This window comes from Vulpes lagopus, chromosome 2 (assembly GCF_018345385.1).
Source record: "Vulpes lagopus strain Blue_001 chromosome 2, ASM1834538v1, whole genome shotgun sequence".
NCBI lineage: Eukaryota > Metazoa > Chordata > Mammalia > Carnivora > Canidae > Vulpes > Vulpes lagopus.
In genome coordinates, this window is record NC_054825.1 from 21,361,469 (window position 1) to 21,384,399 (window position 22,931).

General features: G+C 37.5%; 1 non-coding gene across 1 annotated transcript; it reads right to left on the reverse strand.

The window, feature by feature from the left end:
* Positions 1-311: 311 nt before the first annotated feature.
* Positions 312-457, reverse strand: LOC121486041. Its single transcript, XR_005986515.1, has one exon. It is a non-coding gene; the product is annotated as a U4 spliceosomal RNA (small nuclear RNA).
* Between the last annotated feature and the right edge of the window lie 22,474 nt (positions 458-22,931).

Consider the following 22,931-nt stretch of genomic DNA (forward strand, 5'->3'; position numbering starts at 1 on the left):
GAGGCTTGCTGAAGCTCTAAAGAATTAAATTCCTTGCTAATAGAACTACAGCTTGTAAGTGGTGGGTCCAAACCCAAAGTCTATCAAACTATAGGCTGTCCTTTATTTTAATATGATGTCATTACTCTACATCTTGTCTTGGAGTAACCCATGCATTTATAGTGTGCTGAACCCATGGCATATACCTAATAAGTATGAAGATTGTGGCAATGGAAAGCTGCCCACCCTTCTCTTACTGGCAGGGAGATTAGCACTTGTTTACTTGGAGAGTCTAAGGGGATTAGCTGGAAGTTTAGCTCAGTTTAGATTAGGGCTTCTTAACCTCAGCATTATTGACATTTAAAGCCAGATTATTTGTTGTAAGGAACTGTCCAATGCATTGTAAAATGTTTTCAATTAGCAATAATCGTGCCTCGGATAAACCTCATTGGCTACGATACTGCCACTGTGCAAAGCTGTAAAATATTTAGCAGTATTCCTGGCCTCCCTTACACTCTAGATGCCAGTAGCATCCCCTTCAGCTGTAACAACCAAAAACATCTCCAGACATTTCCAAGTGTTCCCTGTGAGGCAAAATCACATTCGGTTAAGAGACACTGGTATAGATCCTTGCAAAATAAGGTATTGATAAGAAAGAGTGACCAAACTTCTGTCTATGATTAGAACTATAAAATAATGCATTATTCTGAAATATGTCCTGTTCTTATGGATTAAATACATAATTCTGATTGATTAAAGAAAAAGAAAAAGGCCAGAGAAGATAAGCCTTTCTAAGAATTGGATTAACTGAAGTTAAAGACCTAGCCATCTAGATTGGACATTGAATCAATGCCTGCTTCTTTAAAGAAGTTTAGTTCTGGGCCATGCTTAGGAACAAGCTGGTACAGTTGGCAAAAGGGGCTTGGGAGACCACTGGGCTGGCCACCAGCTCTCGTCATCACATTCCCCTTGGCAACTATATGCTAGAGAGCAAGTCTTTAGGGAAGGACGTGAACAGGCATGCTTTTACTCTGTCTCATTTGGCATAATATACTGGTAAAGTAAAGAGTATACAATAGGTCTTTGAGGTAGTCATTATTACTCCCATTTTAGCCAATATAAACTTGATATATAGAAAAGTTAATAGCTTCCCTCAAATTGCCAAACTAGCACATGGAGGAATAGAAATGAGAACACTCCAGTGCTTCAATTCAGGCTGCTTCAATTCAGTGCTATTCATAGTACTCAATAACCAACAACTGAATTCTTTCCATCAATAGGGAAGAAAATTAGGGAGTTATTAATCTTTTAAAAGTACATATAAGAACATTACATATTTCCTTAAGGAACATGAATAAATCTGGAATGAGCAGAAATAGCCTACTCTCCAAAGGAAACAGGAAAACCACTTTACACCAGTCTTAACCTCCAGCTCTTGGTTTTCATGACTATCTTAAATATATTAGTAAATGTAAATTTGCATATATGTTTTCAGAACAATTATCAGCCCTTCTATCAGTCTTCTCAGGCCACCACACTGCCTGGGTAGCTGTAACAATAGAAATTTGTTTTTTCAGGGTTCTAGATACTAAAATTCCAAGATTAAAGTGGCAGCATGGTCTATTTCTAGTCAAGACTCTTTCTGGCTTGCAGATAGTTGCCTTATGGCTATATCCTCACATGGCCTTTATTTGTGTGTGGGCTCAATAGAGCGAGAACTCTTTGGTGTTTTTTCTGATAACACTAATCTTCTTGGATCAGGGTTCCACATTTATGTCTTCATTTAACCTTTATTTCGTTAGAGGTTCCATCCATCTCCAGATACACCCATACTGTGGATTAGAACATTCAACATAGGAACTTTAGAGGGACACAAATGTAACAGTCCAGAGTTGTCATAACCTTCCATCAAGTTACATTGATAAGAAGGCATAGAATTCAAAGCCAGAGCAGTTATCCTGACTGTCCCTTGGAAACATCACTGTATTATTTGCTCTTTGCAGTTTTTGTTTCTTTTTCCCACCTTTTATTTAAAAAAAAATGGAAGGAAAGATCTCCCCTAACCTGAAGAAAATCTCTTCTTTCAAATAAACTTGAAGGACAAAGCCATTTAGACTTTCCCCTTTGTTCCCTTGCGATGGGCGGGACTGAACTGAAACCATGACATCTTTTGCAGAAAGCTGCAGAGATTCTACAGTAGGTGGCACACTCATTGCTTCCTAGGATGAGGCAGGTGGTATATATTATAGAGAGGGCTGCCGTACCATCATAGACAGTGGTGAGGTCTCAGACAAAGTGAAAAGTACATCATGTTTAGAGAATACCTGAGAGGCAGTTCTGCTAACTCATTAGAGACACTGGGTCTGCAGTCAAACAAATTATTTTTGAATCTGGTTCTATTTACTATGTAGTTTTGGGTAGTTCTTTAATCACTTTGTGCCATAGTCAGTAAAGTATGAGCAAAAAGTCAATTAATACATATTTTGTACTGTTATATGTATTATATACTGTATTCTTACAATAAAGTAAGCTGGAGAAAAGAAAGTATTATTAAGAAAACAAAAGGATGAGAAAATACATTTATAGCACTATACTGTAAAGACTATATATATAGGCAAAACACCCAGTGGTCTGGTGTATCTGTCTCTTGCTTCAAAAGTGTTTGGAGGGAACAGACCCAGGGATGTCCCTTCTTCTATCTTCCAACCTCCCTATATACAACCTCTTTCCCCGTCATAACCTTTGGAACTATCTTCTCAGCCAGAGAACACTATTATTTGAGCTTATTGTTGATCAACCATGAGCTCCCAGATTCCTGAGAATTACTCCACTGTAGTAGAGTTGCTGAAAAGGCACTGGTCAACATGCATCTGCATACCTCCCAAACCCACCTTTCTCTGGGCTTTTATTTCCACTGCAGCAATGTGGCTCCAGATAGCTGGGCCACAGCTTTCTGCAGTTGGGAAGACAGGTGCAAGGGTGCTAGAGTCTCTTAAAGATGCAAAAACAGCCTGGTGGCAATGCCCTTCTCCAGGATGTACAGAAGCTGTCCCAAGATGAGTAGGGTAGAGCCATGGACTCCATGAAGGCTGCCCATAGTTCTGAGAAAGAACCTAAACCAAGCCCTTTTGGATCTGTATGCTCTGGGTTCTGCCAGCACAGACGCCCATTCCTGTGGCTTCCTTAAAAACCACTTCCTAGATGAGGAACACAACTTGAGAAGATTAGGACCACCTGACATGTCCTCAGGCTAGCAGGCCCCCAAACTAGGCTCAGCGAAGATCTTTTTGAAAGACCCACTATCAAGCTTGACCAGGAGTCCTCAGAGCCCAGCAACCCTTTCGAGGTCCCTCTGGCATTCCCCTCAGTGTCACAGCTTCTGTCTAAACTGGTACCTATGGCCACGAGGCAGCTTTTTTTAAAAAATAAATTTATTTTTTATTGGTGTTCAATTTACCAAAATACAGAATAACACCCAGTGCTCATCCCCTCAAGTGTCCCCCTCAGTGCCCGTCACCCACTCAACCCCACCCACCGCCCTCCTCCCCTTCCACCACCCCTAGTTCGTTTCCCAGAGTTCGGAGTCTTTATGTTCTGTCTCCCTTTCTGATATTTCCACGCATTTCTTCTCCCTTCCCTTATATTCCCTTTCACTATTATTTATATTCCCCAAATGAATGAGAACATATAATGTTTGTCCTTCTCTGATTGACTTACTTCACTCAGCATAATACCCTTCAGTTCCATCCACGTTGAAGCAAATGGTGGGTATTTGTCATTTCTAATGGCTGACTAATATTCCATTGTATACATAGACCACAGCTTCTTTATCCATTCATCTTTCGATGGATACTGAGGCTCCTTCCACAGTTTGGTTATTGTGGACATTGCTGCTAGAAACATCGGGGTGCAGGTGTCCCAGAGTTTCATTGCATCGGTATCTTTGGGGTAAATCCCCAACAGTGCAATTGCTGGGTCGTAGGGCAGGTCTATTTTTAACTCTTTGAGGAACCTCCACACAGTTTTCCAGAGTGGCTGCAACAGTTCACATTCCACCAACAGTGTAAGAGGGTTCCCTTTTCTCCGCATCCTCTCCAACATTTGTGGTTTCCTGCCTTGTTAATGTTCCCCATTCCCACTGGTGTGATGTGGGATCTCATTGTGGTTTTGATTTGTATTTCCCTGATGGCAAGTGATGCAGAGCATTTTCTCATGTGCATGTTGGCCATGTCTATGTCTTCCTCTGTGAGATTTCTCTTCATGTCTTTTGCCCATTTCATGATTGGATTGTTTGTTTCTTTGGTGTTGAGTTTAATAAGTTCTTTATAGATCTTGGAAACTAGCCCTTTATCTGATACATCATTTGCAAATATCTTCTCCCATTCTGTAGGTTGTCTTTGAGTTTTGTTGACTGTATCCTTTGCTGTGCAAAAGCTTCTTAGCTTGATGAAGTCCCAACAGTTCATTTTTGCTATTGTTTCTTTTGCCTTCATGGATGTATCTTGCAAGAAGTTACTGTGGCCAAGTTCAAAAAGGGTGTTGCCTGTGTTTTCCTCTAGGATTTTGATAGAATCTTGTCTCACATTTAGATCTTTCATCCATTTTGAGTTTATCTTTGTGTATGGTGAAAGAGAGTGGTCTAGTTCCATTCTTCTGCATGTGGATGTCCAATTTTCCCAGCACCATTTATTGAAGAGACTGTCTTTCTTCCAATGGATAGTCTTTCCTGCTTTGTCGAATATTCGTTGACCATAAAGTTCAGGGTCCACTTCTGGGTTCTCTATTCTGTTCCATTGATCTATGTGTCTGTTTTTGTGCCAGTACCACACTGTCTTGATGACCACAGCTTTGTAGTACAACCTGAAATCTGGCATTGTGATGCCCCCAACTATGGTTTTCTTTTTTAAAATTCCCCTGGCTATTCGGGGTCTTTTCTGATTCCATACAAATCTTAAATAATTTGTTCTAACTCTATGAAGGAAGTCCATGGTATTTTGATAGGGATTGCATTAAACGGGTAAATTGCCCTGGGTAACATTGACATTTTCACAGTATTAATTCTTCCAATCCATGAGCATGGAATATTTTCCCATCTCTTTGTGTCTTCCTCCATTTCTTTCAGAAGTGTTCTATAGTTTTTACGATATAGATCCTTTACCTCTTTGGTTAGGTTTATTCCTATGTATCTTATGCTTTTGGGTGCAATTGTGAATGGGATGGACTCCTTAATTTCTCTTTCTTCAGTCTCATTGTTAGTGTATAGAAATGCCACTGACTTCTGGGCATTGATATTGTATCCTGCCACACTACCAAATTGCTGTATGGGTTCTAGCAATCTTGGGGTGGAGTCTTTTGGGTTTTCTATGCAGAGTATCATGTCATCAGCAAGGAAGGAGAGTTTGACTTCTTCTTTACCAATTTGAATGCCTTTAATGTCTTTTTGTTGTCTGATTGCTGAGGCGAGGACTTCCAGTACTATGTTGAATAGCAGTGGTGAGAGGGGACGTCTCTGTCTTGTTCCTGATCTTAGGGGAAAGGCTCACAGTGCTTCCCCATTGAGAATGATATTTGCTGTGGGCTTTTCATAGATGGCTTTTAAGATGTTGAAGAATGTTCCCTCTATCCCTACACTCTGAAGAGTTTTGATCAGGAATGGATGCTGTATTTTGTCAAATGCTTTCTCTGCATCTCATGAGAGGATCATATGGTTCTTGGTTTTTCTCTTGCTGATATGATGAATCACACTGATGGTTTTACGAGTGTTGAACCAGTCTTGTGTCCCGGGGATAAATCCTACTTGGTCATGGTGAATAATTTTCTTAATGTACTGTTGGATGCTATTGGCTAGTATCTTGTTGAGAATTTTTGCATCCATGTTCATCAGGGATATTGGTCAGTAATTCTCCTTTTTGGTGGGGTCTTTGTCTGGTTTTGGAATTAAGGTGATGCTGGCCTCATAGAACAAATATGGAAGTACTCCATCTCTTTCTATCTTTCCAAACAGCTTTAGTAGAATAGGTATGATTTCTTCTTTAAACGTTTGATACAATTCCCCTGGGAAGCCATCTGGCCCTGGACTCTTGTGTCTTGGGAGGTTTTGGATGACTGCTTCAATTTCCTCCCTGGTTATTGGCCTGTTCAGGTTTTCTATTTCTTCCTTTTCCAGTTTTGGTATTTTGTGGCTTTCCAGGAATGCGTCCATTTCTTCTAGATTGCCTAAGTTATTGGCGTACAGCTGTTCGTAATATGTTTTTTAAATCGTTTGTATTTCCTTGGTGTTGGTAGTGATCTCTCCTTTCTCATTCATGATTTTATTAATTTGAGTCTGTTCTCTCTTCTGTTTTAATAAGGTTGGCTAATGGTTATCTATCTTATTAATTCTTTCAAAGAACCAACTCTTGGTTTTGTTGATCTGTTCCACAGTTCTTCTGGGCTCTATTTCATTGAGTTCTGCTCAAATCTTTATTAACTCTCTTCTTCTGCTGGGTGTAGGATCTATTTGCTGTTTTTTCTCTAGCTCCTTTATGTGTAAGGTGAGCTTTTGTATTTCAGTTCTTTCCAGTTTTTGAATGGATGCTTTTATTGTGATTTATTTCCCCCTCAGGACTGCTTTTGCTGCATCCCAAAGATTTTGAACAGTTATATCTTCATTCCCATTAGTTTCCATGAATCTTTTTAATTCTTCCTTAATTTCTTGGTTGACTCTTTCATCTTTTAGCAGGATGGTCCTTAACCTCCACGTGTTTGAGGTCCTTCCAAACTTCTTGTTGTGATTTAGTTCTAATTTCAAGGCAATATGGTCTGAGAATATGCAGGAGACCATCCCAATCTTTTGGTATCGGCTCAGACCTGATTTGTGACCCAGTATGTGGTCTATTCTGGAGAAAGTTCCATGTGCACTTGAGAAGAATGTGTATTCAGTTGAGTTTGGATGTAAAGTTCTGTAGATATCTGTGAAATCCATCTGGTCCAGTGTATTATTTAAAGCTCTCGTTTCTTTGGAGATGTTGTGCTTAGAAGACCTATCGAGGGTAGAAAGAGCTAGATTGAAGTCACCAAGTATAAGTGTATTATTATCTAAGTATTTCTTCCCTTTGGTTATTAATTGATTGATATATTTGCCAGCTCCCACATTCGGGGCATATATATTGAGGATTGTTAAGTCCTCTTGTTGGATAGATCCTTTGAGTATGATATAGTGTCACTCTTCATCTCTCACTATAGTCTTCGGGATAAATTTTAGTTTATCTGATATAAGGATGGATACCCCTGCTTTCTTTTGAGGACCATTTGAATGGAAAATGGTTCTCCAACCTTTTATTTTCAGGTTGTAGGTGTCCTTCTGTCTATAATGAGTCTCTTGTAGACAGCAAATAGATGGGTCCTGCTTTTTTATCCATTCTGAAACCCTACGCCTTTTGATGGGGTCATTAAGCCCGTTCACTTCAGAGTTACTATTGAAAGGTATGAGTTTAGTGTCATCATGATATCTATTCAGTCCTTGTTTTTGTGGATTGTTCCACTGAACTTCTTCTTAAAGGGGAATTTTAAGAGTCCCCCTTAAAATTTCTTGCAGAGCTGGTTTGGAGGTCACATATTCTTTCAGTTCCTGCCTGTCTTGGAATCTCTTTCTCTCTCCTTCCATTTTGAATGAGAGCCTTGTTGGATAAAGTATTCTTGGTTGCATGTTCTTCTCATTTAGGACCCTGAATATATCCTGCCAGCCGTTTCTGGCCTGCCAGGTCTCTGTGGAGAGGTCTGCTGTTACCCTAATACTCCTTCCCATAAAAGTCAGGGATTTCTTGTCTCTTGCTGCTTTAAGGATCTTCTCTTTATCTTTGGAATTTGCAAGCTTAACTACTAAATGTCGAGGTGTTGAACGGTTTTTATTGATTTTAGGGGGGAATCTCTCTATTTTCTGGATCTGAATGCCTGTTTCCCTTCCCAGATTAGGAAAGTTTTCAGCTATGATTTGTTCAAATACAGATTCTGGCCCTCTGTCCCTTTCAGCGCTCTCGGGAACCCCAAATAAACATAGGTTTTTCTTCCTCAGGCTGTCGTTTATTTCCCTTAATCTATCCTCATGGTCTTTTAATTGTTTGTCTCTTTTTTCCTCAGTTTCTCTCTTTGCCATCAACTTGTCTTCTATGTCACTCACTCGTTCTTCCACCTCGTTAACCCTCGTCGTTAGGACTTCTAGTTTGGATTGCATCTCATCAACTGATTTTTAATTTCTGCCTGATTAGCTCTAAATTCTGCAGTCATGAAGTCTCTTGAGTCCTTTATGCTTTTTTCTAGAGCCACCAGTAGCTGTATAATAGTGCTTCTGAATTGGCCCTCTGACATTGAATTGTAATACAGATTTTGTAACTCTGTGGGAGAGAGGACTGTTTCTGATTTTGTCTTTTGAGGTGAGGTTTTCCTTCTAGTCATTTTGCTCAGTGCAGAGTGGCCAAAAACAAGTTGTATTGGGAAAAGGAGAAAAAGAGAGGAGAGAAAGAAGGAAAGAAAAGAGAAAAAGAAAAAGGGAAGAAAAAAAGAAAAAAGAGAAGAAAAAGAGAAAGAAAAAGAAAGAAAAAAAGGGGGTGGGGGAAGCAAACAGAAATCAAAAAGCAAAAAAAAAAAAAAAAACACGGGGTGGGGGTATCTTATGTTTCTGTATACTTTAAGTCCCTTGACTTCCTCTGGAACTTGTCCATCTAGTTGGTCTTCTGGGGGAGGGGCCTGTTGTGCTGATTTTCAGGTGTTAGCACTTGGGGGAGCTGCTCTGCCCCCTGCCTGGTGCAGGGCTCAGTGGGGGTTGTTTACCCCGTGAGGTCCCAGGAGGAACAACCACAGTGGTGGTGGCCAGCCCTGGAGCCCTGGAGTCAGCTCCTGCAGTAACTACAGAGCTCTCCGTCTGCAGGGCCTGGAGGCTCCCGGGCGAGGCCGCTGATCTGCTCAGCTTGGGGCAGGAGAGTCCTTGTGGTCCTGTGCCCTCCCGGCCTCTGCCTGTCCCGGGGGGAGGCCGGATCCTGGGCTGTGTCCCGGAGCCCAGTGCTCCCTGGCCTGCACTGTTGGATTCGTGCTCCAGGCCACGCAGCTCTGCGGAGTCGCCGCCCGAGCCCTAGGCAGCTTTTCAACCACCATCAAGCTCTCTCCCAAGCTATGGACCAAATGGAAACAATAAAGCTTTTTGAAAAAAAAAATGGTGTTAAAATGGACCCATGCAGTTTAAACCCACATTATTTAAGCGTCACCTGTAAAACTCTTATCATCGTCATTTTACAGATAATAAAATTAAAAATCAGATTCCAAACATATCTGAGGTCATACTTGAGATTTAAAATGAGCAATGTGACAAAATAAATCTGTCCTTAATTATGGAAGATGTTCCCATTTCAGAAGGAGTTGCCATTGGAGAAATCATCATCAAAACATGGGAATCACATACTTTCAGAATATATAACATGCCTAAAATTGGCTTTATGAAAAATTAATGTGCTGTCCTTATTTTTGTCATTGGTAAAAGTCTGGTCAAAGTCCAGAGCTGGCCTATAGACCTGCATTCAGTAACACACCAGAAAACTAAATGGAGGTTTTCAATTCTCATCCTATATTTTCCAAAACTTCTAGAACAAGATAGGTATTTTCAGGATGCCATTCACATTTCATTTTGTAAATAGCCTTTAAGCACATGCACAAAATATCTCAATCCAATCTCCTCTGACTCCATTTAAAAAAAAAAAAACTTTTTTTTTACACTTAACCCTTAATATTGAATTAAATGAACCAAGAAACTACCACCCTCAAACACTGAACTTGGAAATGACCTTCAGGTAAGGAAGCGTCCTTAGCAAGGAGTCTAAGGATGAAATGAAAGGATCTGAAAATTCTAAGAAGCTACAAGCAAACTTTTACCAAAATGGTTATATCTGCCATGGCTTTAGAACCCAAAGAGCTTAAAAATCACCACTCTAGGGATGCCTGGGTGGCTCAGCCGTTGGGCATCTCCCTTTGCTCAGGGCAAGATCCCAGAGTTCTGGGATCGAGTCCCACATCTGGCTCCCTGTGTGGGGTCTGCTTCTTCCTCTGACTGTGTCTCTGCCTCGATATCTCTGTCTCTTTCTCTCTCTCTCTCTCATGAATAAATAAATAAATAATCTTTTAAAAAAAATTACCACTCTAGTTTCAGTCAAGAGCTCGATAAATAACCCCAGAAAAATCACTTGAATATTATGCCATAGGGAAATAATGTTATACCTGAAGGATACACTTTTAATGTGATAATTATTGCATGAAATAAAAAACTATATAAAACTGACCTAATATTACTTCTCTGACTCATTTTGCTAAAGAGAAGCTTATAACACTATTGAGAATAATCAATATACTGTTTCATGAGAGTCCTTTTGCACAAGTTCCATTGTACTTTTGTTACTTAGAGGCTCTACTTTGATGTTTTAACTATTTTTATTCTTTACTGATCTTTTATTATTTTGTATCCATTGCATTCTATAAAGTTTTATCTTTAGTGTGTTCCAAAATCCAATAAAAATTTAGGTTAAAAATAAATGGTAATAGTTAAATTGCATTTCTACCTGTTGATAAGTGGGTGGGAGTTCAAATGAAAAGTCACCTACCAAAAAAGAAAAAAGAAAAAAAGAAAAGTCACCTACCTGCAATTATCCATGTGACACAGAATCATTCCCAGGAAGATTAAGGATCATCAGTAGGTACTGTTCTAAATCAGAGAATCTCTTCTGAGTTGAATGGGAGAACCTGCTGTGAGGATGTCTTCCAATTTTAAAATATTTCCACCTAGGGAAAAAAAAAATCCAATTAATGTGACTTTGTCACACAAACAAAAAGCTCTCCTGAAAGGATGACAGACACCAAGGACACAACCATTATAGTTCTCTTTCAGCTTTTCTGATTTATCCAAAATGATAGCAACCATACACACACATTGTGTGGACCTCAGTAACACTTAGCTTTTAGATGATACTTAGGATTGACACTTATGGATGCTTAATACTATGAAATCTATTGATTATGGCCCTGCTCCCATGGTGAATTTTCTGCAGAAGCTTCACAACCTGGTACTCAGAAAAAGTCTTTTATTAAGTTAAGCTCCCAAATAAGGATTCTACTATTTGCCCAAGGATTCTACTATTCAAATTGAATCTTTGAAAATCAAGGTAATGAGGTTGCAGTCAAGATGAAGATAATCTAGAAAGAATAAAGACCTTTAGAGTTAGTTCCAATGTAACAGTGACCCCTCCAGTTCACTACAGTAGAGAGTACATAGCTAGCTCTCTTCATCATAGATCAAGAAATGATGCCTCCTTGACAAATGCTTTAAAGGTAGAGAAAGTTGATTTCCCTAACATCTTGATAAAGAAGTATTTCATATGCAGAGAAAACACATGCTCTAATTTAATGGGATCCCAGAAGATCAAGATTAGAATAGACAGACAGATATTGCATATTATCAAAACCAACCTCTATTTATGCTGCCATTCTTACTACGTACCCAGGCTATGTAATGACTTGGGCAATTCTGGAACACCTACAATGATAGGAAGATCAGTATTTCCATACGGATGAGCAGTTCTAATAGTTATTTAATATGCATATATGCAAACATTTATTTAAAAAGTCCTTTTTTAAAAAAAGATTTATTAATTTGAGAGAGAGAGAGAGAGAGAGAGTGTGTGTGTGTGTGTGTACATGAGTGGTGGAAGGGGAAGAAGAAGAGGGAAAGACAGGATCCTCAAGCCGACTTGTGCTGAGCCCAGGGCCATGAGATCATGACCTGAGCGGAAACCAAGAGTTAGTCACCCAACCAATGGAACCACCCAAAAGCCCTAAAAATTACTTTGGGACAAAAATCCTCCTAGACAGTTAACTGGATACATATGGACACACATTCAGAGAGGCTATATATTAGCAGGAGCTGCACTAAAGCAGCAATTACAATAGCACATTCTCCCTTATGTTGAACTGAAATCTTTGCCTGAAACTTAATCACTATTCCTAGATTAGGAATTACCTAATCTAGGTAATTCCTATAGATTACCTCTCAAGGGCACACATCATATGTCTAATAATTTCCCACAGGTCAAATTCTTCAGCTGCTGTGATTTTATCAGGCTTCTCTTCTGTTGGTTAACAGCCTCCATTTCAATGTATTTATTCACTCAACAAGTGTGTATTAATTACTCATTATGTGCCAAGGCCTAGAGGTGCAGCAGAAAAAAAAAATGTAGACATTGTCCCTACTAGATGACATAGTATTCTGAATCTCTTATTATTTTTGAGTAAAAATTCCTCTGTAAAAAAAAAAATTCCTCTGTAACTGTCTCTCACTTACTACTTGAAATAACATCTAGTGTAAAAAGATATATGGCACATACCCCTGCCTTCACAGACCAAAAAATTTGTAGCGTTAACTGCAGTTTCTGTATCCTTGTTAATATCATGAATTCCCAGGGAAATTACTTATATGGCAATATTTCTAATTGATGAGTTTCTCTATAGCATCAGTCTTGCAGACATATGAGATATGTGATTATCATTATACAAGACATAGTTAACTTAAATTTTTTTTCATGTTTAATTTTAATTTTATTTTTATTTTTTTCATTTTTTAAGTTACGTTTTATTTTTTTTAATTAATTTTTATTGGTGTTCAATTTACCAACATACAGAAAAACACCCAGTGCTCATCCCGTCAAGTGTCCACCTCAGTGCCCGTCACCCATTCCCCTCCAACACCCGCCCTCCTCCCCCCTTCCACCACCCCTAGTTCGTTTCCCCACCATTTGCTTCAACGTGGATGGAACTGGAGGGTATTATGCTGAGTGAAATAAGTCAATCGGAGAAGGACTTAAAATTTTTAATAGAATACGTATCAAGTAATTTCAAAGACTGATTATAGAATGTGAGAATTTCTCCGATGATGGGTTAGACAGCAAATTCCATTTACCAAACACACAAAAATCAATGCTTTATTCCTTTTTTTTTTTTTTGTAAACTCAAGACCTCTTAATTTTCCTTTCACTCTAATGTGATACTAAGGAGTGCAGGATAACAGAATAGCATGCTCTTTGCTCTTTGTTGTTGACTGCACCTCAGGTTACTGAGCCTTTAGTATCTATTGCTTCCATCTCACCCACCCATGTAACACAGTGGTTTGCTGCTTTCTCCCCATCAGAGACACAGGCTTTTTAGGAACCTCTCCAATATACTAAGACTTGAAGGGGAATTTTTGGTGGACATTGACGTTTTTCTTCTTTTTCTATACTCATTTTTCTTTTGTCATTCTTGTCTTTTTTTCCTTTTTCATGGACAGAGTTCCCACCTTTTTTAAATTAAGTCGTCTAAAGCATGACATTTTCCCAAGCTTTTCTCTCTGTGCAATAAAATTGCATGAATTTTTAATGACTATTCTCTCACAAGAATATTTTGATATGACATCTAAATAATACATAGAATTTTCAATCATTCCTTAACAACTTATAAGCAAATAGGGCATCGTTAATATTTTCATGAGTCTCACCTTATTGCTACCCCCACGGAGAATGGGAAGGCTTGGCAATGTTAGGGAGATGAGGTATCACTTACAAGATAGGACACGTATGTTTGTAAACTTTTCAGAGATTTCTCTGCCCAATTAATCTAAAATTGCATCCATAGTAAGCCTCTCTCACATGTTCATGATTTTATTTTCTCCAGAGTGTTTTCCTTGATCTAAAATTAACTTTGTTATTTACTTCTTTTTTGTTTATATATTTATTCCCCCTATCACAGTCCCACTTCCACTCCTAACTAGAAAACCAACTGTACAAAAACAGGCACCTGAGGGGATATTATTGGGCACTGTATCTCCATCTGGAACAAAAGTAGCAGGAAAAAAGTATACTCACACATGTTAAAAAATTAACCAGGGAAGATAGATTTTCCCTACTGGCTTATCCCAAGAACTGTCAGCTGTTATAAACAAAGTGCTCATTCTTAGAATTCTGACTCTGCTTTCAATTAATAAATAGATATGTTGAGAACTATTGAGACTCTAGATCAAGATGGTGACTTACAAATTCTTGAATTTCCCTCCTCCTACCAAAATATCAAATATGCCCCTACATATGAAGTTATTCCCTCTGAGAGAAATCCAGAGATAGGTTTAATGAGTCTTAGATCTCATGAGGGAGAAAATGCCCAAACAGAAACAAGTATGAATATGTAAGGCTGAGACACATTTTCACGATAAGCCCCACCATTGGCACAGGACCATACAACCAGGAGGCAACACCTAACTCCCAGCAACTTGCTGAGGATCAAAGGATATGGGCCACACATCTGGAACCACAACCTTTAGGCTGCCACCTAGGGGATGAAACCTCAACTTATCTAGCTCCAATAACCAATGAGGCTTGCATTCATTAGTCTCTCAGGACTATAGCAAACGGAAAAGTAGCTTTCAACAGGGCATATTCACTTTGTCTATGCTTCCACCCCCACCTCTACTCCCAGGGCTTTCTGCTAAGGAAGCAGGAAAAACAAAAAGATCTCGCACTCTTTTCCTGACAGGAGATTGGCAACATGTTTTACAAACTACTGCCTCGGGGTCTAACATCTAGCTGACATGCATCTCAGCTCTAACTATGATCTCTCTGGAACCCAAAAGAACTGGTGGGCATTATCACCACCTATCTTTATCTAGCTTACTTCAACAATAAAATAAAGTCAACAGCATTTCCCTGGAAGGACCCTGTCCACAAACAGTCGCCAAACTTTTATAGCTGCTATCCAAAGGATGAGCCCTCAAATCACTTACCTCTGATGACCAATATGGCTTGCAATCATGAGTCTCACAGGACTAAGGCAAAAAAAAAAAAAAAAAAAAAGGTAGTTTTTAAATGGGTGAAGGAACAATTCCCATTCCTATACACTCAAGCTCAGTATATAACCTCAACATAATAAAGGATATTTATGAAAACTCACAGCTAACATTATATTCCATGGTGAAAAGCTAAAAATGTTTCTTCTAAGATCAGGAATAAGACAAGGATACCTACTCTCACCACTTTTATTCAACAGAATACTTGAAGTACTTGCCAGAGCAAGTAAGCAAGAAAAAAATTTAAAAAGCATCCAATTCACAAAAGTAGATGCAAAATTACTTTTGTTTGTAGATGAAAAACTGATCTTTTATACAGAAAACACTAAAGACTCCACCAAGAAATTGTCTGAACTATTAAAAACTCAGTAAAGCTGCAGGGTACCAAATGACTATACAAAAAGAAGTTGTATTTGTATCCACTAATAATGAACAAGTGGAAAGAGAAATTAGGAAAGCAATCTCATATGTAAAGCAACAAAAATAATAAAATGCTTGGGAATAAATTTAGCCAAGAAGATGAAAATTCTACTCACTGAAAGGTATAAAATATTAATGGAAAAAAATGAAAAAGTCACAAATAAGTAGAAAAAATATTTCATGTTAAGAGATTAGAAGAATTAATATTGTTAAAATGTCCCTACAACCCAAAGTGATATATTTAATACAATCACTACCAAAATTCTAATTTCATTTTCACAGAAATAGAAGAAATAATCCTAAAATTTGTACAGAAGCACAAAAAATAAAATAAAATAAAACAAACACTTGAATAACCAAAGCACTCTGAAGAAAGAAAAACAAAACTGGAGGCATAACAAATCCTGCTTTCAAACTATGTTGCAAACCTTTAAAAATCAAGACATATGATGTATTGGCATTAATATAAGACACATTGGCCAATGGAAAATAATTGAGATACCAGAAATAAACCCATTCATATACATGATCAGTTACCTTTTGATAAAGGAGCCAAGACTACACCATGAAGAACAGATTGCTTCTTCAACAATTGGTAGTGGGAAAACTGATACCTGCATATGTAAAAATGAATCTGAACCCCCTATCTTATACCATACAAAGAAATCAGCCAAAACCAATTAAAGATTCTAATGCAGTACCTGAAATCATAAAACTGGAAGAAAATATACGGGATGGGCTCCTTGAAATTAGTGTTGGCAAGGACTTTTTGGCTAAGACACCAAAAGCAAAGAGAATACAAGCAAGAATAAATAAGTAGGGATATATCAAACTAAAAGCTTCTGCCTAGCAAAGGAAACAATCCATGAAATAAAAAGGCATTCTGTGGAATGGTAGAAAATATTTACAAGCCACATATCTGATAAGGTGTTAATATCCAAAATATACAAGGAATTCATACAACTCAGTAGCAAAAAGTAACCCAACTAAAAATTGGCAAAGGACAGGAATGAACATTTGCCAAAAAAAAAAAAAAAAAAAACATAAAAATAGCCAAAACATATATGAAAAGATGATCAAAACACTAATCAACAGGGAAATGCAGGGCAGGTGGGGCAAGATGGTGAAAGAGTAGGGTCCCCAAGTCACCTGTCCCCACCAACTTACTAAGATAACTTTGAAATCATCCTGAAAATCTACGAATTTGGTCTGAGATTTAAAGAGAGAACAGCTGGAATGCTACAGTGAGAAGAATCTGCACTTCTATCAAGGTAGGAAGACCATTCCTATACACTCAAGCTCAGTATATAACCTCAACATAATAAAGGATATTTATGAAAACTCACAGCTAACATTATATTCCATGGTGAAAAGCTAAAAATGTTTCTTCTAAGATCAGGAATAAGACAAGGATACCTACTCTCACCACTTTTATTCAACAGAATACTTGAAGTACTTGCCAGAGCAAGTAGGCAAGAAAAAAATTTAAAAAGCATCCAATTCACAAAAGTAGATGCAAAATTACTTTTGTTTGTAGATGAAAAACTGATCTTTTATACAGAAAACACTAAAGACTCCACCAAGAAATTGTCTGAACTATTAAAAACTCAGTAAAGCTGCAGGGTACCAAATGACTATACAAAAAGAAGTTGTATTTGTATCCACTAATAATGAACAAGTGGAAAGAGAAATTAGGAAAGCAATCTCATATGTAAAGCAACAAAAATAATAAAATGATTGGGAATAAATTTAGCCAAGAAGATGAAAATTCTACTCACTGAAAGGTATAAAATATTAATGGAAAAAAATGAAAAAGTCACAAATAAGTAGAAAAAATATTTCATGTTAAGAGATTAGAAGAATTAATATTGTTAAAATGTCCCTACAACCCAAAGTGATATATTTAATACAATCACTACCAAAATTCTAATTTCATTTTCACAGAAATAGAAGAAATAATCCTAAAATTTGTACAGAAGCACAAAAAATAAAATAAAATAAAACAAACACTTGAATAACCAAAGCACTCTGAAGAAAGAAAAACAAAACTGGAGGCATAACAAATCCTGCTTTCAAACTATGTTGCAAACCTTTAAAAATCAAGACATATGATGTATTGGCATTAATATAAGACACATTGGCCAATGGAAAATAATTGAGATACCAGAAATAAACCCATTCATATACATGATCAGTTACCTTTTGATAAAGGAGCCAAGACTACACCATGAAGAACAGATTGCTTCTTCAACAATTGGTAGTGGGAAAACTGATACCTGCATATGTAAAAATGAATCTGAACCCCCTATCTTATACCATACAAAGAAATCAGCCAAAACCAATTAAAGATTCTAATGCAGTACCTGAAATCATAAAACTGGAAGAAAATATACGGGATGGGCTCCTTGAAATTAGTGTTGGCAAGGACTTTTTGGCTAAGACACCAAAAGCAAAGAGAATACAAGCAAGAATAAATAAGTAGGGATATATCAAACTAAAAGCTTCTGCCTAGCAAAGGAAACAATCCATGAAATAAAAAGGAATTCTGTGGAATGGTAGAAAATATTTACAAGCCACATATCTGATAAGGTGGTATATCCAAAATATACAAGGAATTCATACAATTCAGTAGCAAAAAGTAACCCAACTAAAAATTGGCAAAGGACAGGAATGAACATTTGCCAAAAAAAAAAAAAAATAAAGAGATTAAAAAGCATCCAAGAGACTTCATGACTGCAAAATTTAGGTCTAATCAGGCCAAATTTAAAAATCAATTAAATCAGGTGCAATCCAAAGTAGAGGTCCTAACGATGAGGGTTAATGAGGTGGAAGAATGAGTGAGTGACATAGAAGACAAGTTGATGGCAAGGAAGGAAATGAAGGAAAAAAGAAAAAACAATGAAAAGATCATGAGGATAGGTTAAGGGAAATAAGTGACAGCCACAGAAGGAAAAATCTACGTTTAATTGGGGTTCCAGAGGGCGCCAAAAGGGACAGAAGTCCAGGAAGTGTATTTGAACAAATCATAGCTGAGAACTTCCCTAACTTGGGAAGGGAAATAGGCATTCAGACCCAGGAGAAAGAGAGATCCTCCCCTAAAATCAATAAAAACCGCTCAACACCCCGACATTTAATAGTGAAACTTGCAAATTCCAAAGATAAAGAGAAGATCCTTAAGCAGCAAGAGACAAGAAATCCCTAACCTTCATGGGGAAAATCATTAGGATAACAGCAGACCTCTCCACAGAGACCTGGCAGGCCAGAAAGGACTGGCAGGATATATTCAGTGTCCTAAATGAGAAGAACATGCAGCCAAGAATACTTTATCCAGCAAGGCTCTCATTCAGAATAGGAGAGATAAAGAGCTTCCAAGATAGGCAGAAACTGAAAGAATATGTGACCTCCAAACCAGCCCTGCAATAAATATTAAGCGGGACTCTGTAAAAGAAAGGGGAAGTCCAAGGAAACAATCCACAAAAACAGGGACTGAATAGGTATCATGATGACACTAAATTCATATCTTTCAATAGTAATTCTGAACATGAATGGGCCTAATGACCCTATCAAAAGGCGCAGGGTTTCAGACTGGAAAAAAAAAAAAAAACAAAAAACAAAAAACAACAACAACAACAACAACAAAAAGAACACACAAGCAAACAAAAAAAGGTAAATTTATGGGGTGATATACTATTAACTTGATAGTAGAAGTCCTTTCATAATGAATTCATATACCAAATCCTGATATTGTATACTTTATTTTTCTTTTTAAATATTTAATTTATTTATTCATGAGAGACACAGAGAGAGAGAGAGAAAGAGAGAGAGAGAGAGGCAGACACACAGGCAGAGGAAGAAGCGGGCTCCATACAGGGAGCCCAACAGGGACTCCATCCTGGTACTCTAGGATCATGACCTGAGCCGAAGCCAGGCACTCAACAGCTGAGCCGCCCAGGTGTCCCATGATATTGTATACTTTAAATGCCATTGACTGTGATGCCTCAAAATGTTTTAATTATTTACAATTGAACATGAAATTATGGTAGATAACAAACAAACAAACAAAAAAACAGTAAAAGAAATTAAGGTAGATGAAGAAAAGACGAACTTTCTCAAGACCAGAACAGTAGCACTTCATGTGTCAAGTGGCTAGACAGCCGCCAATCTGCAAGCAGTAATCACTGAAGTTTGTAGACGCTGCTGAGCTTGGGAACTCCTGGAATAGTGCTTTCTTGTAGAGTTCAACAAGTGAAGATTTGGTACTAAAGATTGAGGCATTGTTGCCTAAAGAAGGAGAAAGCAAAGAAAGTAACAAAAAAGCTGTCTAAAGTGTTTGTTGCATTGTAAAGTAATTTTGGGGGGATTAAAACGCAACAGCAAAAAAAAAACCATTAAAAAGACAATTTTGTCAATTATACCTCAATAAAGTTGAAAAGAGATGATAGATGATAGATAGATGATGACTGATAGATGATAGATAGATAGATAGATAGATAGATAGATAGATAGATAGATAGATGATAGATAATAGAAAAATCTGTTCACGGGGTATGCCTGGGTGGTTCAGCAGTTGAGCATCTGCCTTTGGCCCAGGGCATGATCCTGGAGTTCCAGGATCGAGTCCCACATCGGGATCCCTACATGGAGCAGGTTTCTCTCTCTGCCTGTGTCTCTGCCTCTCTCTCTCTCTGTGTCTTTCATGAATAAATAAACAAAATATTTTTTTAAATCTGTCTGCAAAACTACTACATTTAAGTTATTTTCCACATTAAAATTTATAGTCTGTATTCCTATATATTGCCTTATTTTGGTTAATTACATATTGGACACATGGGGTTGGGATAAGAATAGGCAGATGATATTTGAGCCCCATGTAATCTCTTTTTCACCACTTCAGATTTCAAAATAAATTCTAAATTGCATTTCTGACAGTTGTTTCTATATTTTAACTTTAAAAATATACATACTAATCATTTAGTTTACTAATACACTTTAAACAGATGGCTTTGGTGACCAGTTCTGATACAGACACTAAATTTATACTTTTTAAAAAAGATTTTATTTATTTATTTGAGAGAGAGAGAGAGTGAGAGAGAACATAAGCAGGGGGGAGAAGAAGCAGACTCCCCGCTGAGTGGGGAGCCGGATGTGGGGCTCAATCCCAGGACTCTAGGATCATGACCTGAGCCAAAGGCAGATGCTTAATTGACTGAGTCATCCAGATGCCCCAGACCCTAAATTTATTCTCATAGACTTTTTGAAAAATCTTATTTTCCCCAACTATAAATAATTGTATCAAAACTGAAAAAAAGTAGACCATATTTTATAGTCTGGGAGATCTTCATAATGGAGGAAAACAGATATTTAGTAATATTTTATAAATATATAAGAGATTTACATTTTATCAAGAAATGTTTGACATGGTCATGTCAAAATATATTGCCTTCTTATGGAATAATATTCTTCTACAGACAATACACAAGAAACAATCATTAACATGAGATTGTGTTGTAGTTTACAGTTTCCCTCATCAAAAAGGTTTTTTTAAATAAATATATAATTATGCATCAGTCAAGGCATTTCCCTTTCAGTATATTATGACTTACTGGTGGGGGTGGCGGTCATGTTTCTGCTGCTGCCTATGGTAACTTGTTTCTGTTACAAGTTTCCATGTACCCAATAGAAGACATATTACTACACTAAAACTTCTTAACAATGAGAAGTAGGTGTCTGTCCCCCCTCTTATAAATGAACAACTTCAACGAGGAGAGATGAGGTATAATCTATCAATAACAGTTAAAGGGAGAAAGAGCAAATATTGGAACCCCCACCCTACAGGGATCACTGGGAGTAGAAAAACATGATAGTGAAGGCCCATGAGAGAAAAAGAAACCATGAAATTGGGAACTTAAGAATGGTTCCACCAAACCTTGCAACAAAACAAATGATACCTAGGGGTGTTCCTGGCTGGTTCAGTGGGCTAAAAGTCCAACTCTATTTCAGCTCAGGTCATGATCTTAGGGTCCTGGAATCAAGCCCTGAGTCAGGCTCCATGCTCAGTGGGAAATCTGCTGGAGGATTATCCCTCACCCTCTCCCTCTGCCCCTCCCCTTGGTGCTCCCTCTCTCAAATAAACAAAATATTTTAAAAGAACTACACACACAAGTGATAACTGGGGTACCATGTTAAATTAATTCATTCATGGGCCATCTCAAATTCTTTGAGTTGTGTCCCAATATCCTAGAGTTCCCTAACTGAGTATCCAAAAAGGTGTGGCTATAATTTAATTTCATCCATTCATTTGTGCACTTACACATATCATCTTTCAAATATTTGAGTTCTTAGTAAATGTCAGGCAATTGGGCACACTTTGTCCTGCCCTGAAGAAATAGATCTCACCCTAGCAGGGGCAATAGTGAAGTGAACAAATCCAGACAAACACAGAGCTCCGACCCCATATACCTCTGAATAGTATTCAAACATCTCTCCTGTGTAAAGGTCAGTCCAACAAAATCCAAATCTTGGAAAATACTGCCTCTGAAGTATAAGCTCTTGAAAAACTCAGTTCTCTCTCATCTACACATTGTGGCAATCAAGTGAATCATTTAGTTTCATGTCTACAAAATGATTTCCTGATAACTTAAAATGATATTTCAAACATAAATTAGCCTCTCTCAAAGTCTTTTCTCAACTAAGGAAGATTTACAGCATTAATTAAATAGAAGAAAATCTATAGAGAACACTTTTGTTTCTTTGTATTGATTTACTAGCCATTAAAATACTTTTCAACTTACTAAGAAATAAAAAAGAATCATAAAATAGAAAAGAATGATTTTTTAAAAAAATATAGTAAAAGGTTTTTTTAATTGTTTTGTTTCCTAATATTCTTAAGCTTTTCAGGCTAATCAAAGTTTACATAATGTGTCTCCTCAATTCTAAATCTGAACCTATGAAACCCAATTCACTATAAATCAGAGCTTCAACTTCTCTCTTCTAAAAAGAAAAAGGAAGAATAATGGAGGAATAAAACATGTGGTACTAAACATTATGATATTGTTACCATAGCATTTCTCTTGAGAAAAGGTAAAAAATGTGATAATTAGGTAAGCCTCCTCAGGACAAGAAATAGCACCCTAAAATGTATGCACAGTCAGGAGAATATATATTCCATAAGCACAAGCTGGCCAGTACCTTGGTTTCCTTTTTTGCCTTCTAAAAATGAAACACGACTGCATTCAAGAAGCAAAGGGATGAAGGCACTTCTTGCATACAGATTTCTCACCTTCCAGCATCTGCTTAGAAAATCAGCTGTTTTCATCTGTGTTCGTACCTATTTAGACATTTATTACATTCTTCATAACCTTGAAGTTATTCCAAAAGAAAGAGAATAGCTAAGAAAGAAACCTAAACAAATTAAATAGAACCTATTCTTTGACATGCAAATGTGTTTTAGTTTTGCCCCACTGCGGTCTTATGTTTTATTATTATTAAAAATATCAAGCAATATTTTGCCTGCTGGGACTGTAGGTTTACTCCTATTTTTCAATCTTACTCAGAACCTCTTACTGCATAATTTATGAGGTACAGCAGCCTTTGGTTGTTGTTTTTGAAAAGTACAAACTATGAACCCCATGGTGGCATTTTACTAAAT